Source organism: Pogonomyrmex barbatus, unplaced genomic scaffold (assembly GCF_055798465.1).
Source record: "Pogonomyrmex barbatus isolate J1 unplaced genomic scaffold, ASM5579846v1 scaffold7, whole genome shotgun sequence".
In the NCBI taxonomy this organism is placed as follows: Eukaryota; Metazoa; Arthropoda; class Insecta; order Hymenoptera; family Formicidae; genus Pogonomyrmex; species Pogonomyrmex barbatus.
Window position 1 is genome coordinate 5,984,903 of NW_028297171.1, and position 27,057 is coordinate 6,011,959.

The 27,057-nt window shown below is 36.2% G+C and overlaps 1 long non-coding RNA gene across 1 annotated transcript; it reads right to left on the reverse strand.

Annotated features, from left to right (window-relative positions):
• Positions 1-279: 279 nt before the first annotated feature.
• LOC105431445 (uncharacterized) lies at positions 280-27,043 on the reverse strand. Its single transcript, XR_968300.3, has 3 exons — positions 26,820-27,043; positions 2,529-2,811; positions 280-2,433 (listed from the first exon to the last, which is right to left on the reverse strand). It is a non-coding gene; the product is annotated as an uncharacterized LOC105431445 (long non-coding RNA).
• Between the last annotated feature and the right edge of the window lie 14 nt (positions 27,044-27,057).

Consider the following 27,057-nt stretch of genomic DNA (forward strand, 5'->3'; position numbering starts at 1 on the left):
ATATACATATAAATAAGTAAAATTATAAAATTATTCATAATTCTTTAATAGTAGTTATGGTTATTACGCATAGATAAATACGCATACAAAATATTAAATATTCTATTAGATCATATAGAACTGGTTACATATTGATTTATTGTCCATTTTAAGATGAATAAAGTATATAGAATCAGTCATATAATGGCATATAGCTTGCTAATAACAATTGTTACATATTTATATTCCAATCTTTTTATTCTAATATCTTTTTCTTATTCTAATACGTTACATTAAAAATTATTTTTTCTTTAAACATAAAATTAATTTGAAGATTTTTTTGTAGATATATAATTTCACTGAGTTACTCAAATATAAAATTTTAGACTTTCAAATAAATAATTATATAAAGAAGCTTTACATAAAGAAAAGTATCTCTAAGAAAGAAGAATATTTTTTTCTTTTGCTTCAGATGATTTATCGTATATTTTCAACGGAACGTTCATTCTATTTCTTTTGTTTGTGAAACTAATCTCAATATAACGAGAAGCAGGAGAAGTCTTCCTGCAGAGCGCAAATTAAAATACGATAAGTGCAATACGCGTTCTGTTATTTCTTCTATTTGAATTCTTCTCCAGTACATTAGATTATTGCACTACTTCGGAAAAAAAGTTTCCTTCGACGTGACGTCGACGTCTCGTTTTGAAATTAATCAAATGCCGCGGATTTATTTTCCACGGCGGAAGCTCCCAATCTTGTCGCGTGCGTTAACGATCTAATTAGAAAAATAGTCGATTTATATTTATGAGCTCGTGGTGGCCGCTCGGAAAAGAATTGTCGTGAGGAAAACTTTTGTGCCGCCGACGTTGAGAGAAGCGACATCGAGTTTTTAGCTCTGTCGAAGAGCAGCGGTAGTCCATTAAGAGGAACGTGAGATGAGCATTCTTATTACGGCGTTAAGGGTAACTTGCGATTCATGTCGGGCAATAATTACTCCCACGTAACATTGGCGCGATACGAGGTTGGGCGAGGGGGGAAGAGGGGAGGGGGGGTCGATGGCGCGCAAGTTCGGCGAGGAGCTTTCGCAGGCACGATGACAAATGGATGACGAAGGGTAGGCTTTTCTGTGTGCGTGTTCGAGAGGAAGCTTGCCCGTTTCTTCTTTACGCCACAAATAGCGAACAACACATTGCGGTAAAACAAAAAGTAGGCCACATTGCCTGAAAGTTACAAATTGAAGTGATTAAAGTTATAAATTGGACATTATATGTCGAAGAAAATTTTATAAAAATGAATAAAATACATCAGATTAAATGTGGAGCAATTAAAATAGATTTTCTAAATGTTTAAAGTATTTGAATGCATCACCATCTATAAATGTTACGCGTTATATTTTAGTAAAAACATTGGATTATATTTATGAATTCTACATAGAATAATTTTATGCGATTTTTTATTATTTTTTTATGCAACTTATTTCTTGTTTGTTTGCTGAAGAAATCAATTTTTTCAATATTTGGATTAACTATCATGTAGTAATTGTTAATTTATTCAATTGAAACAGTAGCAATAATGTTTCATATATTTTGCTTGTGATATACAGCAGTGTGAATTTATTATTTTACAATAATTTTTAAGAAGCTGATTGCCAAGTATTCATTAAATCCTCGGGCTCGAAAAGGGCGCCTGCTGTTCGCTGCTTCTATACTTTCTACGGAAGGGGAAGTAAGAAAAAGCGATACGCGTTCGCTACAGTTCGTTAGCAGCTCCAGGGAGTTAATTAGCGAAAAAGTTAATTTCTTGCGCGCTCATAAACGGACACCAGTGATGAAATACGAGCTTGATAAAGGCAAGTACTCGCGGGGAAACCGGAGTTTTTGGCCCGGGAAGAAAGGGAGATCCGTAGCAAGTAAATAGATTAACATTGTTCTCGCTTGACGGGACGTTGCGTTTAGTTTTCGAATTATTAGCTTAACTTCAGCTTTCCTTTAGCTCGTCTTTAAACTCATATCTTTTTAATATGTAGGAATCATAATTCACGCTGTTATTATTCGCGGTAGCGTAAAATCATTTTATATCAATTTGTAATGAAAACATCTTAATAAAGAAACGTTTTTTAATTAAGCAATTATACAACGTTAACCAACATTTTAAAGGAATGATAATATTTTAATATTTCTTAATTTTATTAATAAATAGAATTGAAAAAATTATTTTTTTCTCTTTCTCTCTACTGATGTTTTAATTTTAAACTAAATTAGATTTTTTGTGGAAAATTTATGATCAATTAAGTAATGAATTAATTCGTATATTCGATGGTATGGCGAGAGGACGAATTCAGTGAAGAATTTGCGGAGTTATGTAAATTTCGGGAGCGTCGTCGAAAAGATGAGTAGCAGCCGGGCCGGTGAAGAAGCAGGAGATAACCGGTGGTGCACCGGTGCCGTTGAAGTCCTAGAAAGAAAAATATTTTTGTTTCGTTTCATGCTGCGCAAATGCGGCCGACTTGCCCGGCGGCGGTAGCGGTGCTGAACTTTCTGAATAATTACCGCGGCTATGAGCTTGATTCATCACCGAAGTTCGCCTTCCTAAGATGCTTTATCTGCGCGTCGCAGTCTCAGCGAAATTAATATGCTAATACCCCGCGTGGTCCCCTCGGCCTCGACATCGTACACCCTCGAGAGCTCGGGTTCGAGAGATCGAGCTCCCGAGCCCTCGACCTTACTTTGCTACGAGTCTCGTATCGAAGCCTTGTTGTCTTGGCACCACATCCTGGTAGCGGATCCTTAACAAGTTATCGCGTTCTGTCCGCCCAATGTCCAAGTCCCAGTTCTACGGAAGATTGATAAATCGATTCATTCACCTAATGACTTTAAAATTGCAATTAAATCGCTATTTTGACACATAATTTTTTAGTTCTAAATAAACAGAACATAACATTTTTTTTCAAATTTTTTCGTGTAAGTCCAATTTTTACATTGCTTATAGAATTCTTAATAATTTCGTGTCTTATGACACTTGAGAGGAATAATATTGTTCAGACTAAATTCTTATTTATTTCTCCTTTTTTTTAATCAAGTTAATTTTTTTTTAAATGATATGATATTTTTTTTGACTGATATGTTTTTATTACAAACCAATGTTCATATTTTTAATATTTAAAATCTTGATAACTGGTGTAAGCTTGAAGCTTGAAGTTTAATTAAACTCCGTTAGCTGTCTGCATCTATACAGCTTTACTTCACTAAAATTCTTCAGCGTTAAATGACTTCGTAATTATACCTCAATTTGATTGGCATGTGGTAATAATGTACAAACACTCACAAACGATGGTATAACAATTTCATTATTTTCAAACACTTTATAACTCGTTTAAGAAAATTATGCAAAATATTCTAGAAGTTCAGACAACCCGCTGTATTACGAAGTACAAGTTCAGGCATGTAACCCTGTTGCGCGGCGCAAATACGCCATTCCACTTCACGATATCAGCAACACCCATTACAACCGTTTACAACGAAGCTTAAATAACTCTTTCGACCCACGTCGACTTCGCATAACGAAGTGTACGAATATAGTAATCGAAGTAGGCATATGCCAGCAATGGTAGATGTTGCTCGGCGTTGAAGTTGGAGGGTTTCAGAGGGAGGAAAGGAAGAGAGAGAGAGAGAGAGAGAGAGAGAGAGAGAGCCGTGGGATAAAAATTGATCCGTCAGTGGCTGGCACGACGTGTAATTTAGTAATGAAGTCCATACCTCGTTCGAACGTGCGCACGGCAGTAAATCACGAGACATGGATTGGGGCTCGTCCCGTCCAGATGTGACCCAATGCTTTCCGCTAATTTGCTGTTCCCGCAGTGTGCGGTGGCCGTATTCTCTTCCTCGTCAGATTGCGCTGGTGCGAGAGCGAGAACCACGCTGCACCGGGAGCGGCCGGTCGGTTGGTTAGTAACCGCGTTTCTGCTTTTTGCCAACTATGTTTCCGACCGTTATTAGCGAAGGCATGCTTATCAAGAAGCCCGTCTTCCCACGCTTTTCTAATGGGAATCATCTATACGCGGGACGCGGGTAATTATGATCACATTGCTGATCGAGAAGCTATTCCGCTGACAGGATCATCATACACTCGCGACGCGAAGATTATTCTACGCGAATCGGATAGGTTCTCCTGAAATCTTGATCCGAACATTGCGTGTGACTCTGTCCTACATGTAATCCTGTACGAATTAAATTTACATTAAAAATATTCGTTTTTAAAAAAAATTACGGATAATTCATTAATTAATATTGTCGATATAATATTGTCGATATAATACTATAATATTACTACAAATAACTTAACAGCGTTTGTAATATCGTAACGTCGGTGATCGTCTGTAGCCGATACGAATGTCTTATGTCCAGATGAAAATATTGAAATAGGAGTAACTTTGTACTATCAGAATATCAATGGACATTCATAGTCGATATTCGAGCATGTTGCTCGCTGCGAGCCTGAATCGCGTGCTCTAATCGACAATGGTAGGAGAGAAAAGTATGGTTATGCGTCTGCCTTTGGGGGTGGAGGGGAGGGAGGAGGGTCCGAGAGAAAGAGAGAGCACAATGGAATTATGCTCTATCGTATCTGGGCGGCTGCGACCGAACGCTATATGGGGAAAGTCTCGGCGACACACGCGTGTATATGCATACACGGGCGTGCAGCGTGCACACGCGCAGCGACAGGACGACGGACGGCCGATATAGCATCGCCGGTATGTCGGATATGCTCGCTATGCTGGGACCATATTCTGGTTTTGATCCGTGCGCCAGATAAGATCGCCCTTTGTTACCGAGGCTCGTGCCTTCGGGACCCGAGAGAGAAACCAAACCACCACCGGTGTGCTTTTACCTTATCCCGCGTTCTACTCTTCCCTTCGCCATTCGTCTCGGCCTTATCCGCGAATTCTCTTGCGAAAGGGACGCGGCACAGTTTTCATGGTGAAAGTAGGAGAAATTGCGAAAGTAACGGCGAATCAGGATAGATTATTATCGTTTCTCAAAGTTACAGCCGTTACAGCCTTAGGAAGTAATAGGAAATTTTAAGTATTAAGAATTAGATGGGGCGATTATGAACATTGAAAGATCAGTCAACAATACGTTAATCTTGATTCTGACGATGAAATGTAAAGATTAGATTTCTACATGATATCTTTTTCTTTCCAGTTTTATAAAAGTTGCTATTTAATTTGTATGGCTGAATTCGAATCTTTTGAGATGAATACATTAACATATATTATGTTGCATGTATTTATATTAGTTTCATATAAAATTACTATTTCTTTCATCGTTAAAGTAATAATGGTAGATATTTAAATTTAGAGATCTGTTTTATGTACTCTACCAAATTTTATTTATTGGTGTTCTTTTGACATGATATATTTTTATCGTAATTAATTATCTCATTATCTTATATTTTGTACTGTTTGTTTCAGTTCAGGTGGAATATTTTTAGAACCGGCGAAAATTTCACCTGTCTTTCTATCTTCTTCCTTTTTCCGGGGAACAACCCGATCTGTCGCGGTAGGAAACTCGTTTGCGGTTAACTCGCCGCGGGAGTATCGACCATTCTTGGGTGGCGGCGGATCACGTCAGTGACTTTATCGGGACGCGTTAAACAGGCTGTACGTCCTATCACGTGTTAACCACCATGCTGATTCAATCGAATTAACCGCAGGACAATTCCCTGCTGCGAACGTAATGCGTTTGGAGACTCAGCACGTGTAGAATGTCATTCTCTTCTTAATCGTTTACGTTATATTTAATATAAAACGTTTGTTATTTTTATCATTTTGATATTACGTAAAGAATAGAATGCTTTTTATGTCGATATAACTTTGTTTGTAATTATTTTTAAACGGTGTAATTATTTTTAATTTTTAACTCTTTTGTTATTGAGACATTTTTGTATCATATTTGTTTTGCCATGCTTTTAGCGCTGTAAATATAATTAAATCCTTATAAAATACACGCATATACGTTTTATTTGTATTAAAATGTTAAAATGCGTGCTGTTTAATTATCTATCGGACGAACAATTTTTCAACTTGTAAATTATTAATGCAATTCTGCGAATCACCTCATGTTCCATTTATCTTCCAGACATTCGGCTCACAAATTGCACCACGCAATTTTCGATCTATGACGCGTGTTGTTTGGCATTTTCGACTCGTACGTTTCGTTTTGTCGTCGTCGTTGTCGTTGTTGCGAGACTGGCAAGGGAAAAGCAGCGGCGGACTCAAGTCTAATAGGCCATCTAATGGAAACGTGTTTTTGCAGGACAGCCGAGCGGCCGTCTTCGCCTGGGTGTTCAACGTTGTCTTTCATTGCAGTGATTAGCGGCGTCGTCGAACGCCGTGACGACAATATAAAATACCATCGGTCCCCGAAGGAAAAGCCATGCGTGTCCTATGCGCGTGTCCTATGCACACATTATGCTCTGTTTACTCGCGCATGCCCGCTTCGTAAGGCTCATATACGTTGGCTTAATGAATATGACACTAGCAGCTCTCTTTTTATCGATTCGAATACCACTAATAATTTCAGGGCGTAAGAATCCTAATTAACATGAAAATATGTTCTATCGATCCGCTGAGTAAATCTTCATTCCCATTCATCTCCACGTGTGTGTCTATTTGGTTTCAAACCGAGCTCCTTGCTGACCTAATGATTCGTCTAATGATGTAATAAAATTTGATTCGATTTTATTGATTCCAAAATGATTCCTATGAGTTTTGAAATGTCTACGTAAACGGTGTTTTATACTACTCTTCCAACTAACATGAAAAAGAAAAAATATTTTTATCACACACAAACACATTCGTATATTTAAATTACAATTCACGTTTGGACTTAATGATATTAAAATATTTAAAAAATGATATTTAAAAATTCAAGATTTCTCAAAGTCTTTTAATAAATATATAAAATATAATATTATATATATATATATATATATATATATATATATATATATATACATACAAACATATACTTTATTTGATCATTTATATATTTTAAGATTTTTTTAAATGATAAATGTAAAGTAACAATAAAGTAATGAATTATTTTAATTAACAAAACTAAAAGTATTATAAATATAATATATATAATACTTTTAGCTTTGTTAATTAAAATAATTCATTACTTTATTGTTACTTTACATTTATCACTTAAAAAAATCTTAAAATATATAAATGATCAAATAAAGTATATATATTGATTATTAATTGAAATTCTATAGTATTACTGAAAATTAAAAATTTTTTTAAATTTTTTGAAAGCGTGATATTAGTTATTAGATTAGTTATAAGAACTAGTAAAACTTTTAAGTTTTACTTACTACATAGTCATTTGGATTTAACTACATAGTTATTTGATTTTAACGAGCTTGCGAACCCGACTTCAGCATATTGTAGACACACTGCATCCTACACGTCATACCATTCATACATCACACACATATGCTTTTGAATGTTAATATCGTGAATAATTGAAGAAATGTAGAAGAGCAAAGATAATCTAACGCAAGAAGAAGAAAAAGAATAAGAATAGGAGCAAGACTCATACATGCCTTTGACCTAGATCAAATCGAATAGCGTAAGATAAAATCCATTTTTACATTTTACTGTAAAAAAAAAAGAAAAAAACGAAAACTTTCACAATACAGAGACATAAGAAGTTTTGCATCTTGAGATACATATCGGAACATTCTTCTTCCGAGATTAGTAGAATATCTATCATGAAACATTATAGTATTTCTTGTCCTTTCTTTTTTCTCTCGCTGCTAGAATTATTATCATTGTTGTCTATTGTTGTCAACAAAGAACAAACTGCCGCGGGCTGCCGGCTGGTAGGCTCGTGAACGGCAAGGCAAGGCAATGGCAAGGCGATACAAGCCGTGGCAGAGCATCGCGGAGATATGCTCTGCCTGCCTACGGGTGCAACGACCCGTCTGACCTTTGTCCAGCCTGTGCTTCGGTCTGGCCCTGCCGGTACCAACGAGACGTCCGATCTACCGACTCGCGGCGTGGTGCGGCGCGGCACAGCGCGGCACGGCGCGGCACGGCGCGGCTTGGCCTGTCCCGTTCATCTCATAGTCGAATTCGCGATTGGTCTTGTATTGGAACTGGATGACAAAACGAACTTCGAAAACTCGGTGCGGCAATCGAGGTCTGCCTATAATATTTCAATGGGGAATATTTCGTGTATTATCCAGAAATATGATTCCTGAATAATAAAAATTTTTTAATTGATTGTACGTACGCATTTTTATCTCTGTTAAATTAGTACCGAAAGAGATAATAGCAGAGTAATCGAGAGAGAGAGAAAGAGAGAGAGAGAATTTTTTATTTTTATGTATTAATTAAATACTTTTTAGTAGAGGAAAAAGAAAGAAATAAACTCATTCGTAGAATAAATCGGAGAGAGATATTGATGTTTAGAGCTTGAAATACATCAATTATTTGAGAATTATCATAAATTATTTCTAATTGATTTTTTTTTATAAAATTATAAAATATATAATAAAAATCATTTTGTGCTGATAAATATTAAAACAAGAATAATAATTTCTTTTTTTTATAATTATAACAATGTAACGATTACAAGACATGTATTTGTCGAGCGATATTTGTATGTTACGAGAGTCGTAATAAGTTCACTTCGAAATTCGCATAGTTGTAACTCGTGGTCGTGAAGACATTACGCGAATCCCACGAAGCCGACGCACGCGATAATTCCTCGGCTATTCGGAATTCCTCAGCTGGAAAAACGTGTCAATGACTCCACCCGGGATTCAAAGGCATAAAAAGAGATACAATAAAAGGGCGTAATCTTGTTGTCGTCGGGAATGAAATTATTTTTAACCGTAATTCAGTTCCCACACACGTAAAGGGAATGAGACACGTTCCTGAAGAGACCGGGCAACGTTTCGAGGCGAAGTTTAATGACGCAATAAAAATCTGGAGGTCGTTAGGTAGAGCAACCAGGCTCTACATTTTTTCCGGTACGATGACCGCCGGTGCGATTGTTCCAAAATCGACGTGACGAATATGAAGGATGGAGAAAACTCATCCGCGAGATATGATCGAGCACTCCAATTATTAGAAACTGCGATATCTTCCCGAGCTGAAGCATAAGATTATTCAACATTTTTTTATAAAACACATTTTATATTGAAAAGGAACAAGATAAATCATTATTCTTACAGAGAAAAATTATATTCTTGTTTGTTTATACAATAAACAATTATTTTGTTTATAAAGATCATTATATATTTTCTTACTTTTTTCTATTTTTCTTTGTCATTGTTGTATGAAGATATCGAAACAATTAATTATTTTACCATTTTTACGATTCATAAAAGATTAGATGTATTGAAATTATTTTTTAAATTAGATTATGAAACTTTTGTGTTACTTCATAATTTCTTCTAATGAGGTAATTAAGCTATATTACACTGCGACATTTTCTTGACTCCGTTAAGCGATGCGTTACGTGAAGGTAAGTACAAGAGCGATTTAGCAGATGGTGGTGCGCAGGTGACGTTGCGTTAAGTTACTCTTAAGATCATGGCTAAATAATTATTGCTGGCGGGAGAATGGATCTTCTTGCCTAATTTGATGACGAAGATTCACTTGTCTGACGTAGGGCTTGCCATATGGAACTTGTTACGCGGATTACTTGTTTAATCAACAAAATCGCAACTAACATAGTAGTAATATGCTGAGTAAATTATAATTAAATATATTATAATAAGAGAAAAAAGAATTATTAAAAAAAAGAAATAAGATAAAATATATATGAAACGCGCGTGTATTAAATACACTTTAGGTAATATAAAAATAAGAATATATAGTAATAATTAATAATAAAATTATATGTGCATAAAATAATGACATAGAAAAGAAATTGGGAAGCTACATGTTTAATTTCCAACTATTTCCAACATTGATAAGTTGATTAATTTATTATTTCTCTTAATCAGATTCTTATTTATTCTGTGAATATTTGAGTTACATTAGTATATATAAGTATAAAGCTTGTAAAGTATAAATATTCTTGATTTTGAGAAAATTAATTAATCAATAATTTATGGGGTGCCTTTGTTCTATCGTGTTTCGCTTAGGCAAGGATCGCACTTAATATCATCTTGCTAACAGCAGGTTCGCGTGTAAATTCCTTTGCCTCTTTTTGCTAGATAACGAGACGAACTTTCTGCGATAAAAGCACTTCCTTGCGGCAGGCATCGTCGCGATATTACTTTTTACGGGTACGTCGGGCGTTGTTAGACGACACTCTCTAGGGATGCATTTATCTTACAGAGTCCTTATGTATCTTGGTACCTTGGTACACCAAAAGTAAGATGAAACATTGCAATAGCTACCCCGTTATTCATTAATACAAGATTGGTTTCAATGATTTCTCTCATAATCGATTTTGTAAAATACTTCATATACGTAAAATTTATTTAATTTTCGTCGTGTTTCATTTATTTTGGATAATTCTCTAATGTGTGATAAAAACAATCCAATAAAAAATTAAAAATAGACTTAAAACAAAAAAACATAAAAATGAAGAAGTAGAACTTGCTTTTTATCTATATTTGAATCAAATAAGTTAAACATGAATCAAACCAGTTAAGATCATAGATTGTAATTTTGGATTGTGTGGGGATATGAGATGAAGCAAAAAAATATTTAAAAAAAAAGATTTTATGAGAATAAAATAGAAAGAAATTGTAATTTTATAAGAAGATTTAAATGTTTTACGATTTTTGGAACGTTAAATGTTTTACGATTTTTATCGTTGGATTAAACACATGTATAAATTTAAAACTTTCTCAGATATCAGGGAAAGAGTATCTCACGATGAACAAAATCAAATTAAAGAAAAAAATGATTTCACTGTAGCAAGCGAACACTTTAAGCCTGGCGAATTACGGAAGCGGTTAAAGTGTATATTCTCTTCCAAGAGGGCATCGCTATCATACCGCGGCGGTGTGACCAAACGTAATATCACGCTCTTCCACGAGAGTCAAGGCTCGACGTCACGCCTATCCGCTCTCGAAATCTCGCGCCAAACAGTTTTTCTGCTGCGTTACAATGAGTTTATCGCCGCGAACACGCTTGAACGATCCATAGTCGCGCTTTTTGACCCTTTCATGTCTAATGGATCGTACATTTTACCTCATAAAAACGATATAGCCGATCAGCATTTTCCAATGAAGAAATAATGATTATTCAGAAATTATAATAAATAAATTTACGTGTGTGTTTCACGGTTTGCTCGAGGTGGTTATCGAATTTAATGCAATATACAAAAATGATTGCCTCTTTAACTACTTGCGATTAATCAATTTGACTAACTGATAATAAAGAATCATACAGAAAATAAATAATAAACATGGAAATATGCGACATATATTATTCTGTAATATATCACTGGAATTCCTGAGAATCTGGATAATAAGATTTGCACCTGTGTAAGAGATTTCCAGAGAGAAGATAACTCGCGATGTTCGCGGATCGGCAATCGTTTGTCGACGTTTCTTCGAACGAACGAGGAAAGAATAAACGGCGGATCGCTCGTTACCGCTTCTGCTGATCGTTTTATGTGATTTTTACGATAACCACGCACGTGTCGCGCAAACCGCGCTTCCGTGCAATCTCGTCGACGATTCTCATGACGTGTATGTTCGCCATTCCCGTCGTCGGCCGCGATTTAAGAGCGCTACCGCGCGGTAGAGCGCTAGGCTACTTTGCGGTTACGCGATTATGGCCGACTTCATTCTCGCGGTGCGTAAACGACCGCACGAAAAATATAGACCGCGACCGATATTTGCGGTGTATCCCATCACCGGCAGGTCTGCCCCATAGTATCGGATTTTATTTAGGAAGAATATTGTCATTCAATATATTACCCGAGGGTAAAAACAGACATTTACGTTATTTAAGAAAAATTTACTTTATTAACTTTAATTCATTAACATTTATAAAAGTGAAATGATTTTCGGAACTACTTTATTTTTATCCGAAAAGATTATTTTCGAGACTTTAAATAATCAATATTACGATATTTTATGATACTAATGTATAGCGCACATTCATAAATATAAGAAGAGGATATAATTGTCGGAAAACTACTTTTTCATCCATTTTTTTGTTGTTGAGATGATTGTATGTGTGTATTATATATGTATAATAATCGTGTAAAGACTCAAGATGATTTCGTGTCTTTTTTAAAATACACAACGCAAGCATACGGATGTTCTCGCACGAGCGAAAGGGAGAGATAAAGGATATAGGAAGTTGAGAAGTTCTGAGGCTGATGAGGGTGACGAGGGAATATGCGAGATCGACGAAACGTGGAAGGGAAATGGAATCTCCGAGGTGGATCATGTTTCATCTTCCCGTTTCGATCTTGCGAGCTGCTCGTACAACGACTAATTAATGACGCGCCGGTCTGTAGTTTGCAGGGGTGTGAAGATTAATTTGTTATAGTTAGTGCTTCCTCCGCATATAAAACAGTTGATTGTCTGATTGATCTTAGCTACAATGTCTGTAGCTTACTAGATACAAAGGTCCCATTGCGATTTATTGTAATATAATGTATTAATGTTTCATTATTTTCGTATAATAGTGTACCAAATGTCAATAGTTATATTTATTTAATAAGTATTCCTGCTAAAAATATATTTAAAATAGTTTTATTATCTGAATTATTCTTAACATTTAGCTTAGTGAAATTAATCAATAAATGCAGTTCAAAATGTTTTTATTATTTGAAATTTGATTTAAGATACATCGAATTTTTTATTGCAAATTTTTTACTAATATGGTATATTGTGTATATAATTACAATGAGTTTATTTTACATTGTACTATAAGAAAGAAATAAAATTTGTTTCGATAATAAAAAAGGAAAGATGCATATAATATGACAATGACAACAAAATTTGAATTGATTTTTTTATTTCCTTTTGATATTTTACAAAAGATCTGCATTATTGTAATATAAGATTTTACTTTATGATGATAATTAAAGGTTAAAAATAACCGAATTAGTGAATATCGAATTTGTTGAAGTTAATCCGTATTACCGCGCTTCAGGAGCTAAATCCTATATAATAGAAGTATCGAGCGATCCTGTGCACATATGAGAGTCTAGATAGTTTGGAACGTATATAGCGCGGGTAGCATCAAAACTAACGTGTGTAACAGATAACACTCGAGAAATCCCGCCGGAAGGTGAGCAAAAACGAAAGAGCCCGGAGGTAGGCAGGCCCTTGTCCGCGTGATTAGAAAGGGATTCCTGGACTCGATTCCTGGCCGCATTCTTACGCAGGCCGCTAGCGATAATCGATTGGCCACGAGTCGTCATGGAGGCGAAGGAAATCGATGACCTTTGGGCAGCAGAATCCGCGGCCGCTTCTTTTCCATCTTTACGATCATTCCTTATTGCCTTATGTTTTCCGTATGCTATTAATTCAATAGCGTGACCACCTCAACGATATCACCTCAACGATAACTTATTTATACCCTATAGTTTAATGAAAATATCGGCGGAGAGAGTTGTACGATCGTTGACTTCGACTTAAGATGTAGTCTGTTAGAGCAACTTTGTTGCAAGAGATAAACGATTTTATCTGTGAACTTCATCTCTCTTTCTCTCTCTATCTTTTAAATTTAAGTACGTTAACTTAGTTAATTGGTTACAATTTGCGAGATATTTTATAGATTCTAAATTTATTATGTAAAATCAAGGGAAAAAATTGTTAACTTTATTGAATTTCACTCTGTTTCACTATTCATATTTAATTGTTGTACACAAATAGTAATACATAAGTAATTTCTTGCAAACATATTCATTTTTATTATATTATTTACTCACTTTTAGCAACTTTTATTTAACTAATCAATAAAATAAACGAAAATTTAAATTAAAAATTCTTAAATAAATCAAAAAACTCTAGAAGTGTGGAAGAAAAATTTAAAATAATAAATTATAATATAGGAAGCCAAATAAAACTTTAAAAATTCGGGAGAATCCCGTCTGTAAAGGTCAGAAATTAGATAGAAATCGTCCTCGATGCGACTGCCCTTAAATTGCTGACGCGGTCGGTGAACCAGAATGAGTTTGACTCGGCCGTTCCGAGAGAGATCATGTACCTGGTGACGACCGAATGTCACCAGTGACATGACAAAGAGGTGGAAGACGGACGGTATCGCGACGTACGGCGCGACGGCGCGCAGTGATTATTCCTCGTTCTACCGCGCAGCGAGCGGTCCGTGTAGATCGTACGATCTACGTGGATCGTGTATGATCGTCCGCACGCGGATAGCCGGCGCCGCTAATGATTGTAATGGGCACGTTGCGCCGTACGTACGGGGAGGTCGTGCTCGCCTCTTCGTTGGTGCTTCGCTGGTGTAGCAGCCGAGAATGGAACAAGGTAATGGCGAATATTAATGGTGGTATCCTGAGGACCAGCCGCGATATTGCCGCGCTGATAGCGCGCGAAAGAATCGCGTCTAATGCTTCAAGATTGCCGTTTTCATCGATATGGTCGCGAACCCTAAACGTCGAGGTCGCGTCACGGTCTCCGTATCGACCGCGTCGGGCTTTTCTCGCGTGTGAGCCATTTCCCGTTTTCCCCTCGGAATTTATAATTCTCGTTCGCGCTCGTCGATCTAATAAGCATTCGTATATCACGTACTTGCCGCGAGATATTTCCATCCTCGATCATTCGGATGAGCAGTATTGACGGTCTAATTGAGGCTTTGAGCAGACTGGATCAGACTAATCTTTCTGCATACACTTGCAGAACCAGCTTTGATGAAAGTCTTTAAATGCCGTTGAATTAGTATCCTCAAATATATATTGAGTTCGAGCTCGATCGGTTCTGTTAATTTTTCCCACAATACTAATTTAGGAAATAGAATTTTTTTTATTTATTTGCAATAATAGTATAGAAGAAGATGAAAAAGATTTTATCTTCTTTTCATCGTTTACATAAATATATATATATATATATATATATATATATTGTGCACATGAGCTGTATGTTTAAGAAGAGATGTGGACGTGATGTCGATTATCCATGATAATATGAGAATAAGCGAATGTATCTATTTTAAGAATTGAAGAACATAACTCACACGGCATCGACAGAACAGCGATTTCCTGACTACATCGCAAATCTATCATGTAGATACTTAAAATGAGCAATGATAAATCGCCGGTGTGTATCGAGAAAGATGGCATTCAATTGAAAAGTTGCAGTTTCGAAAGTAGGGACGTATGATTAATTGCCAAATAATTTAACTTGTCATCAGCTGGGAATTGTGTAAGATGATTTCAATATCTCCGTTCGCATTTCATTCCCGCAATATGCGCGATAAGACACGTGCTCGAAAAAACGACGTTGCACTCGAAGAATCGCATTTTCTACGCTAATGTCTTCGGGAGAGCGTGGAACGTGGCGCATTATCGATTATCTCGTCGAAGACAATGATATTTAACGGCTCGTCGATTCCGCGGAAACGTCGCGGCGCGGCAGGTAATAAATTTTAATGCGTGTAATGTGAGAATTAATGCGGGATTGTTTCCGCGTATCGGCGGAGAGACACAGACGCGATTCGCAACTTGCGCGATTTAACTGCTCGTTTAACAGCCGAAGTTACGACGAATGCCGCGCGAATTGTTAGATCAAATTAAATTAATTCGCGTATGATCGTGATATCATCCGAAACGAGCGAATCGGTGAGCTCTTCTTTGTGCCGTCGCGCCGCCGTCGTCGATCGAAATTTCGCTCGCGAAATTAAAACGCCGATGATTTCGCGCTCTCGTTCTCTTCTGCCAGTTAAACTTTCGTCGCCTTTATAAGTAGTCACGCTGTACCGTGATGCAATTAACCGTTTCTGTACGTATTATATATTGCATATTAAATAGCGCTTTAAACATTTGTCCGATAATTTGTCTGATAACATCAGTGAAAATTGAAAACTTATTTATGCGAAAAATTTGACGCGTAACACACGAATGTTTTAATTAATTAGAACATCAGTGCGCGATACATATTATAAAAATTATTAAGAAATATGTATGTTGATAAGCGCGATTGTGTTTATTAATTTTTGTTATTTTTTTTAACTTATAAATTCAATCCTTATTTAATAATGCAAAGTTAAATAAAAAAAATTAAAAAGAATTAGAACAACTAAAAATCCGCGCGGTAAAAAGTGCGCAAAATATACTTTCTTTAGTAATCTTTATTAATATAAAATTGTATATATCCTAATTTCTTTTAATTGTATTTATATCGAGAATCATTCTTAATTCTAATTCAAATAAAGAAACTGCTAATGATATATTTAAAAATTATTTTAGAACGGATTACACAGCAGTTTATATCATAATTATTTATATCTGCTTTTTTAAGCAGACATAACATTTAAATTAATAACATTAAATTTGGTTTTTACTTTCTCTCGTTATCTTTATCGCGTTGCTGTTCGGTATTACGACAATAATCTCAATTATAACGCTCTCGACGTGCAGTGGTCTCCCCATTCTTATCTTCCTCTTATCCGTGGCTACGGATGGTGGATGCGGCTGATAAATAACGCGGCGTGCTCCTTTTTACACGAATTCTCTCACGATCCCGTGTCTGCTTGCTAGGAGCCGCGACGTTATACATTAAGCAATGTCGTGTATCTCGGTTACTTCATCGCACGCGTCTCTTTCTCCGCTCTCGAAACTGATATAAATCCGGTATAAATCAAACAAGGGTAGCGCGACACTGAGAACAAGCGAGATACACGCATAGTCTGCGAGTCAAGCCTTAATTAGATGATGAAACGACGATACGCGTCTCGGTGCCGAAATCATCTTTAACTCGTCCGTGAAACTTCATTATCTCGAGCGACCACGATCTCGCAGAAAAATCACAAGGATCACTCGACATAACTTTCAAAACATTGTAGCCTCAAAAAGACTACAAATGCATCATAATTATAATATTTGTATAATAGGATTTTGATGTTATATTGTGTATATTGCGAGTATAACGTTATATTATTATTATTATTAATACTTACTGGTATACTATTACTTTGGTAATTATTATTCTTAAACTGATTTTATAAATTACAATGCGCGTTTGTATCAACAATATATAGCTACTTTAAATAAGACTGCAAAAATATTTTATAAAATTATAAAATCCTCAAAATTTATAATGCTTAATAAATACAAGTAATAAATACGAGTGTTAAAAAATTTTGCTAAGGCAACATTACTTGGGCAAATACTTGAAACTCGGCAATACCATATACTAAAACGAATTACAAACATCCTGTTATCGTCAAGGCACCCGAGTCCGGCTTAGCAGGAGTTAAGAGCAGTGAAATATAAGTACAACTTTGAGACACGCAGCACGCAGCGCAGAAACGACCACTTTTCGTTTTACGGCGGCGAACGTTAAAATGTAAACTGTATCATTTACGAGCGGTCTTGGTAAATCGATGTGTTTGGCATTTGAGCTGCTGTCGAATGTCTGGTAGGCAGGCCAATTAGGAATCCGCCGCCTTAAAACCGGCGACGATACAGCCAACAGGTGTCTTAAGCTTAGCGAGCGATCGTTTGGAATCGTCGGTCTTTTAATAAAACGTTCGGGATCTTGTTATCTGCATGCGGCGTTTACGAGTATGCAAAATCTTTGGCGCATGCGACACACCGTTAACCCAGAAACTCTTGCCTTAAATTGAATTAATTTGCATTTTTCAGTTTTAGATTAAATTAATTAGCATTTTTCTTTATTTCTATGTTTATTATAATGCGTATTTTATATAATCTAATTGATTTAATTAATTTATTTTTTCTCAAGAGAAACGCGTATTTTTTAAATATATTTTTTTCATTTTGAAAAATCGAAAGGAAAGGTCAAACAAAATTCTTTAAAATAGATGTTATACACACACACACACACACACACACACATATATATATATATATATATATATATATATATATATATATAATTGTTATGTAAGGAAAGAATAAATTTTTATTGGAACACTTTTAATTGATTTTTAAAAAATATTTTTATGCCATTTTACTCTTAAGATATTAATAAGCATTCTTATTTTGTTAAACGTCCCCTATGCAAGAACTGTAAAATCACAACATTATCCCTTGATTTCGATATATCATCTGCTGCGACATCAATCTCTGAAAAATCACCGGACAAACGAAAGGACATCGTGTCCCCCGGGAACTGAAAGTTTACTCGTGAGAAAATGTGGTCCGACAGACCGTTACGCCGTCGAATCCTCGTCGTGTAGCGTCTCGTAAATAGCTGCTTGTGACACGTCCTCGCGATTCGTCACGTCTCGGACTTCCGTGAAACGAAAGATTGTGTCGGAAATCGGGGAACGAAACCCCTGAGACTGATTAGCGTGTGAACGATTGGCTGTCCGTTTAACGTAACGCAAATCGTTCATCGGCCGTATGGTCACTGTCGACGTTTTTCTTTAAAAGATCATATCAACATTTAGAGATGATAAAATTATTTTCCAGAAATATTCTCATTTAATTGTTTACTAAAGACTACCGATGACAAAATTCTCCTTTTAAGATTTTAAATATCTCTCTGTTATGCACTTGAAACTATAATAGAGTTATAGAAATGTTTTGCTAGTTTCTATTTATCTTAATAATTGCATTTCCTCTAAAAGAAAAGTACATTAATTATAAATTCATTATCTAATAAAAATCATAAAAATGAAAATGAGAAGAATGATTCCAGGAAATTTAAATCGGATGCTGCATAGAGTGAAGTAATTTATTAAAAGGCAGAGCTTAATATCATTGAATATTTATCACCTTAAAATTCGAACCGACCTTTACGAATACCCACTGTTGCGATGAGTTTCATGTGTCGGGGTGAGATCAGCCAGCAAATACATTCACGAGGGGGACAATACGTGTGTTTCCGAAACCGGGAGACACGGCGGAGCGCGTCGGTGTCGAATTCGTAATTGGAATGTCGCGAGGGAGCGTGTGGTTCATCGGGGGTTGCAGCCGGAGAGAGGGCGAGTTGAGGGAATGCTCGGACGAGGTGGGGAACTGAAAAAATGTGTGGCCGGCATGCGAGATATCTGTCCCCCGATATAGTGTCGATATATACCAAGAGCGATGAGGGAGGGGAAGGGGAGTGGGACCAGCGGGATGGTGGTACCCGTCGGCGACTCGTTTACATATTGGTAAGCTCTCCGCGGGTCCGGATCCGCGCGATAAATGCGATGCGGCGATACCGCGGCGCCGGAGCCCGGGCTCTCCTTCGAACTTTCTCGCAGGAGGAGGAGGAGGAGGAGGAGGAGGGAGGAAGACATGGCGAAGGGAGAGCAAAGAACTACGCGAGGTGGAGGTAAAGATGGCAGGGGCAGATGGTGCGAAGATCGGACCATTGTTTGCCTTCTGACAGCGATAAGTTCACAATAAAGTTACATTCGCTTCCAAGTAAGTTCCTCTCCCTGTCGTGGTTCCCCCCTCCCCTCTCTCTCTCTCTCTCTCTCTCTCTCTTCTCTCTTTCTCTCTAGTTCTTCTCTCCTTAGTCACCCCCGCGCATCCTTTCCGCACCGCGGGAGCGACCTCTCTTCTGTGGACACATGGGAGCGCTCCTTCGGAGGAGGTGGTATACTCACTGGCGATAACCATAACTCTCTGTACACCCGCGCCATAGTGTCCTTCCCGTCTTCCTGCCCCCTTCGTTGTTTCCTCCTACTTCGTCCTTCTTATCCTCGTCTGGGCTCGCCATTCTTTCCGTCCTTTTCTTTCTCTCTCTTAGTCTTTTTTTCTCATCGTTTCTTCGCCATGTCGTTTCCTCCGCTCTCGTCCCTCGATCACCCTGTCGTATCGACCAGGGCTATTGCCGCAATTGTTTTCGACCTTTCTTGCTCTTGTTGCGCGGTTGCAGGAGAATTTCGCGTACTTTACCGGAATTTCTCTCTTTCTTTTCTTTTTTTTTTTTCTTTTCATTGTTCATCCCTTTCTTCTCCCTGCTGTCTTGGTTGGTATCTATTTTTCGACTCGTCGTTCGACTTCCTCCGGACTTTCGCGTTTTCTCCCGCTCTCTACACTCCCTTTCATTCTCGAAATGGGCATCGGAATTCATGAGACGAAATTGATGATTACGACGTCGAAACAATGAGCCGAGCAACTAGCGACTGCTTGTCGAGCTATCTATAAATCGCACTTACTCCCCGCACACCTCTTTCACCTTTCACCAATCCGACTCGTTTGCCAATTTCTTTTCCTTCTTTCTTACATTCTTTTATCCTATTTCTTTGCTTACTTTTTATCTTTTATCTTTTTCAAGTATCTTTCGTTTTCATTACTTTTTGAATATTTTAGTCATGGTGAATAAAGAGAAACATAAGTACTCGCGCGTGCGAATACGTTCTTTTTGCATGACAAGTCTCTTTTACCGTTTTGTTTCGCGCGTCGAACAAGATACGCGGACGATGGTTGCGACTCCCCGTCGAGATAATCGTCTTTACTGTTGTCATTTGTCACACTTTCGCGGTCTGTGGCATAACGATTGCATGGCTGATCTTGCCGAAATTTCTTGAACTGTCGTTTCAATAAGTTATAACTAAAATTCTTCCTCTAAGTGAAAATAAAATATCAAAATAAGCTATCAAAAAGTGGATTTCTCAAAACGAAATACTTAAAAAATCCCTGAAAATATCATCAGTAGAAATGTACGCACAATAATTCCTTAAAATATGAATAAACTCACACAAAGTCATAAGCAATAATAATAAATTAATGATTCTCTCTCTTTCTCTCTCAATCTATTAAGTTATTTAAAATCTTTATCAATTACTTACAAACTTTGCCTCTTGCTTATTTCTTATTTTTTTTAATGTAATGATCAATTAAAATTGCGATTTTTTTTAATTGAATTTATTAAAAAGTTTCTTTTTTATTTAAAGATCGATTAATTTTAATATTCTTTTATAATTATCTTCAAACAATATTGTATGTTTAACTTTGAATAAATTTTATATAAAGTGCAATATATCTTTATGTCGAATCTAATATCTAAAAGTAAAGGATTTTTAAGAAACAGAGTGGCTCTCTTAGAAGAATATATCATCAAGATTAGAAAAAGCAAGAAAGGCAACTAAAGCGGAACTCCTGGCGACTCAAGACACGCCGCGATACTCGACGCGTATTACTCGCACGGATAGCTAATACCGCTCCATTAGGTTCAATTAAACAGACAGTTAAATACACATTCCGAGCATAGTGTGCCCCGTTCGTTAGCACGCGGTTATACTTGGTGATATTAGTCTTCGCCATTGGATATAGTTACTGGAAGATATCTGCTATTTGATCATATCAAAAACAATTCTGACACTTTGGATGGCATTGGATCAAAGTTTAAGCCTTGGATCAAAGTTTACACGGTCTTTCTTTTGCCCAACAATTTTATGTTACATTATTGATCGATGACGAATATTTATTAATCTCAATGTAGTGTTAACAAATTAAGTTAATTAAAGGATTTGTTACTAATTGTAAAAAAATAGCAAATCTTATTATATATAATTTTTTTTTAAATATGTATCTTTATTTTAAGTGACGTAAATATCTTTAAGAAGACTTCACAGCAATTTCGCAAAAGAATTGAGTCATAGAAAGATCGTTAAGTGCACCGTATACGACTCCTCGGAGAACCGAAAGCTGCTTCGGTGAATTATTACCATAGATAAGTATATCGACAGTTGGATAAGGCTCGTGACTGGGAAGAAAACTGAACCGCTAAATGCACCATCGCGCCGAGAATGACCTGATAACCGTTAATATTATTTATCGCCTTTCGAATAACGATTGATGTCCGTGAGTTTTCGTTCTTTAAGTGAGTCGAATAGTTTTGTTAGGACTAACTGATGTAGGAATCTCCAAAGAAAAAAATTGATACATTACAAATATTTAAATACAATTACTAATAATTAATATATATTGTTGGAAATTATAAATTTATTTCTTTTAAGTTAAACCAAATTACATCTCCTAAATTTATCTGCATTTCTTCGGCATATATTACATTATTTTTAATTTTTATGAATCCGTATAAATGAATTTCCATTTCAGTATTAATGAACACGTGGCGAGATGGCCACGAAAGTTGACAGTTCATTTTCTGAATATATCTTGCGCGTGCGGGCGCCCGCCAATTTTCGTTCATAAAATATTTTTAGCCGGCTCGTGGCGATTCTACGATCCCCGATAAAGTCGTCGCGCGTGGAAGCCATCGCCGAAAGCCGGCGAGAGAACGTGAGAGACAAGGACAGAGATAGGGAGGTTGGTGGCACTTTGGTGGTGCATTCGAAGAAACGCGGTGCCATTCGTGGGAATAATATAAGACGGGCTCGCATCTGCGCGAGTTATGACGGAGCGAGCCATTAAGTGGCCGTGTTTATTTTTAGAGGGAACCGAGAGAGACTAGAGAGCGCAAAGTGGAACTCCTAATTGTTCTCGTTAGCGCTCAGCTCGCATCTGTCTGAACCCGTGAACTCAGGACGACGACGGACGACGGACGACGAAGAATGCACGGGGCCCCTGCACACGCGGAGCCTTCACGCGGGACGAAAGGGGCCCGGTGAGGGTAAGAGGGACGATGACGTGGTCAGGACTGACCGGTGGTCGCAGCGAACGGACGGTCGGCGAAAAAAAAAAAGAAAAGATTATAATAAAATAAACGGAGCCACTGCGCGGCGGAGCGGGTTACGAGAGCGAAAAACGCATTTCGCGGACTGCAGGCGAAAACAGATGCCCCGGCGGGATTTGCATAAACGAGGCTAAGCCGAAAGTTAATGTCGCGCGTAACGATCTGCCCCGGATTGTGGGCATGCCGTGTGGCGTCGTATGCTCTCGCGCTTTATTGTTATTCATTGGAACCCCGACCCGACGCACTATGGAAATTAATTCCAATGTTACACGACGCTTATTCTACGTTTCTCTATCTCTTTCCTTTTGTTCCCTGTCGCATCGCTCTAATCGCGCGGTACATCGGTCGTCGCATCATTCATAATTATTCCAGAAACGATATAATAACACACTGAGAGAATTCAATCGCTTACAAAGACGTTCGTAAGACTTATCTATTACAACTTTGTATATGATTTTGCGGATTTATAGAACGAAAGACAATTTTTAGAGAATCTTTTTTTCTTTAAGCTAAAAATATTTTTATTTTTTTTCTAATATTTACGAAAATATGACTATATTACTCAGAACTATTGTTAAAAATGACGGCTCTTGCTTTTTTATCTGTTTTGTTTCTTCCTTTTCGCAGGAAATATAAATTATTAAAAATTACACAAACATATTTTGACATTTTTTGGAACTGAATAGTAGAATATTCCATTTGGAGATTGAAAAAAATCAGATATATTCATATTTATTATTTTATTTTTGTCTTTATTTATATATTATATTTAGTCATTTATTTTCTAATCATGCAGGATTATTTTAAAGTACTGCGTTAATTAATACATCATGTTTCTTATTTTGCATAAGTTGTATTATTAAAAATATTGCTTTATTTTAAAATTTTGTTTCTTCTTTTTCCTAACTAAATTTTTATAAAAATAAATTTTTCTTATTTTTAGTTATTGACCCAAAAATCAAAGTAAAATTGGATGTCTAATTTCTACTTGTGAAATGGAAATTCATATGACAGCTGTCAGATTAATACAAGGATGGAAAATCACGGAAATTAAAGTCTGCACATATTTATATACACAAAAGCGCAGCAGATAGACAGAGAAGACAATTGGATTAAAGTAAAAATATAATTATTATTATATAAAAATATATAAATATGATAAAATTTCTTTTCTATTCTTAAAAATTTCCGTTGTAGAATATGCCCCCAAAAACAATTACATATAAAGTAGTTAATAATTATTTATATAAATACTAAAATTAAATTGTCCGCGTAATGTTCAAATAATTTGCGATACATATTAGTTAATTATTCTAACATATTATCGTAGCTATAAAAATAGTTATCCATACGATTATTCAGTCAAATGATGATACTAAATTATTCGAAATAATACCGAATTCCGATGAAAAAATAGGTAGAAGATATAGCCGAGGATAAACCACTCCCGCGATATGTAAACGATAACGATTTCGCGGTGGCGGATGCTTTACGCGAGTGCAAAATACGAGCGAATACGACCGGGGGAATACAGTCCCTTTAACGAAAAGCTAGGTCCGCATGTCGCTTGCGACGAGGCAGCGTCATAATATGAATAAACTCCGGCACTTTTCGCATATGTAATCGAGAGGGAGAGAGAAAAAAACGGATTTTCTATCTACGATGACCATTTGGGTTTCGTATGCAGAACCGAGCCGAGGGGCGACTCGTCGTCGGTGATTTTGCCAGCTTTATAGTAAATTTCCCGCATAAAGGCGGTTTGGCACCCCTCGGCTTTATACCATTATTACGTATGCAAGTGTGGTTTTAGAGTTCCCCAAACGAAATAGAATGGCACGGATGTTCCGTTGCATCGAATCTTTTTTGGGTCACGATTGACCGCAACATGAAGACAAACTGTCGGCGGTCGATAAATATAATGATACACTGGATCGGTAACTTTTTATAAGTAATATGGAAAAAGAATTTACTTTTTATACTTCAGGTATATTTTCACCTGATGCGAAGTAGCATAATGTAAGTTGGGAGTTTGTAATTCTATGAAAACATAAGTTTTTGCATGATATGTGATGCAAAATATTGAAAATAAAATTAGTAAAAAATAAACATTAAATTATAAAGAGAATTGTAGCATATAAATTTGAATAAGAATTTTTACTACTTTTTTCGTGCTACTCAAATTTCCATGAGAAATTCTTTATTATTATTATTATTATTATATTATATTATTCTTTGATTGATATATTTTCCTTCCATATTCTCTCCTTTTACAATTTTATAATACAGATATTATATCAAATATAAATACAGTAAATATAAATATAATATAGATATAATCTTGTAATAATTTTTGAAATTTCTTTTGAAATACGTTGATTTGAATTACAAAAATTCATCTTCAACAATATATATATTTGCTTTTATTTATGTAATTATATTCCTATACTAATTTGTATATTTTGTTATAAATTATTTATATATTAATTATATATTAATATATAAATTTAATTTTTTAAAGATAGTTTTTATTATATATATTTTTAAATTTTAAATGTAACATATTTCAAATGCAATTTCAAATGTAACATACTAATTTTCAAAAGCAGTTTATTAAAACTGTCTATTTATTAGCAAAAATATAGTTTATTGATCGTAGGCCTTACAAAAAGTAACTGATTAATAGGCATAGTCGGTTTCACTCTGCTCTAATTTCTTTTGCTCCATTGAATATTCCACAGAAACACTTTGTACCGAGAATACCGCACGCCCTTTTTAGGGCCTATCCGACGAGTGACCCGACCTCGTTGCAGGGTTCCGAGGAGCTTGTCATTGTATTTTGGGCGTGCTGTAATCCGCGTTGACACGTTCAACTGAGCGTTTATAGGAATGAGAAGAAAGGGGAGAGGAAAGAAGAGCAAAAGAGAAAGAATCGACGAGAGTTTCGCACGACCGTTGTCGATATCATAAGTTGGAAATACTTTCATAACGAAATAAATGCCAAGTTAGAGAATACCTCTTGTCACTAAATAAAATTTCCATATGACAGATTACGCTGTAATATTTATATTCATCGACATAAGTTGCTTACAAATAAAGTTTGCTTTATTTCTTAAATGTTCCAGAACATTTTTTATTTCTTTTATGAAATGAAAAAGAGATAAAGGAAGAAAACGATTTGTAGACATTCTAATATTAGTAAAACTAATAAGCATAGATATTTTATACAAGTATAAAACTTTTATTCGCATTTTGTTGTTAGAAAAATATTTAAAATTATTTAGACTTTCTGATGTATATGAAAATAATTGTGTCTCCAGGTATAATTCCAGTTTGATTAAATCGATGAAAGAAAGGGATAGAAAACTCACCACTCAAAAACCAATGAATTAAACATATTTTAATAGAAAAATTAAACGAAACCGAGATCAGCCGGTTGGCGGCATCGATGTTATCGTAAGTGCCGTGCGTAAGTGGAGAGCCGACGGACGACGTTTAACAAGTAGTCACGACCTTTGAAAAAAAAACCTGCCGAGGTAGGGGAGATTTTCATCTACGTCGCGGGCGGATGACGGCAGGTGATAAAGCTTCGACTTTACGATAGTGGTCTCGTGGAGGAAGGAGGACGGGCCCCCCCTCGCTCGCTCTACACAGATCGTTCTACTCGTCCTGAAGTAGCGTCGCGCGCGCGATTTATGTCTTGAAAATCAGATGAGAGACACTAAACTTTCACACTCTCATACTGTATTAGAAATTAATATGAACAGATTTCGGATTTTGAACCTTGATTAAGTATAATTTTATCATAAAATATTGAAATGTGAAGAAGTATATCAAAATCATGTCTTGAATTTTGTAATTTATCTGATTTGCAATAATAATCAATAAATATTTAGCTGTTTATATAAATATTTTTACATTCATCGAAATCTATAGATTTTTGTAATAAGATTTATAATGAAAATAGTCCGCGCAATACTCGACGGATTAATAAAATGCAACAATCACGCTGCATTCTGCGTTTCTTTTTTATGACAATACAGATCTCGTAACGGATGGTAACTCACTTGCTCGCGGGTTCGATGATGCGTTACACACGGCAAAAAATGTCCGAGTAGGATAACGACGTTCAATGGTTGGCCCGTTTATAGTTGCGGATTCAGCGTCAAGCTCCGGCTATATCGATGCTGGCGGCAGATTTATCGCTCCGAGGAAAATGACTCGCTCGCCCGCGTCTGGATGCGCGAGCGAGCGAGCGTATCGTAATCTTCGAGTCGATGAAGATAACCCTGGCTCGTATCGATA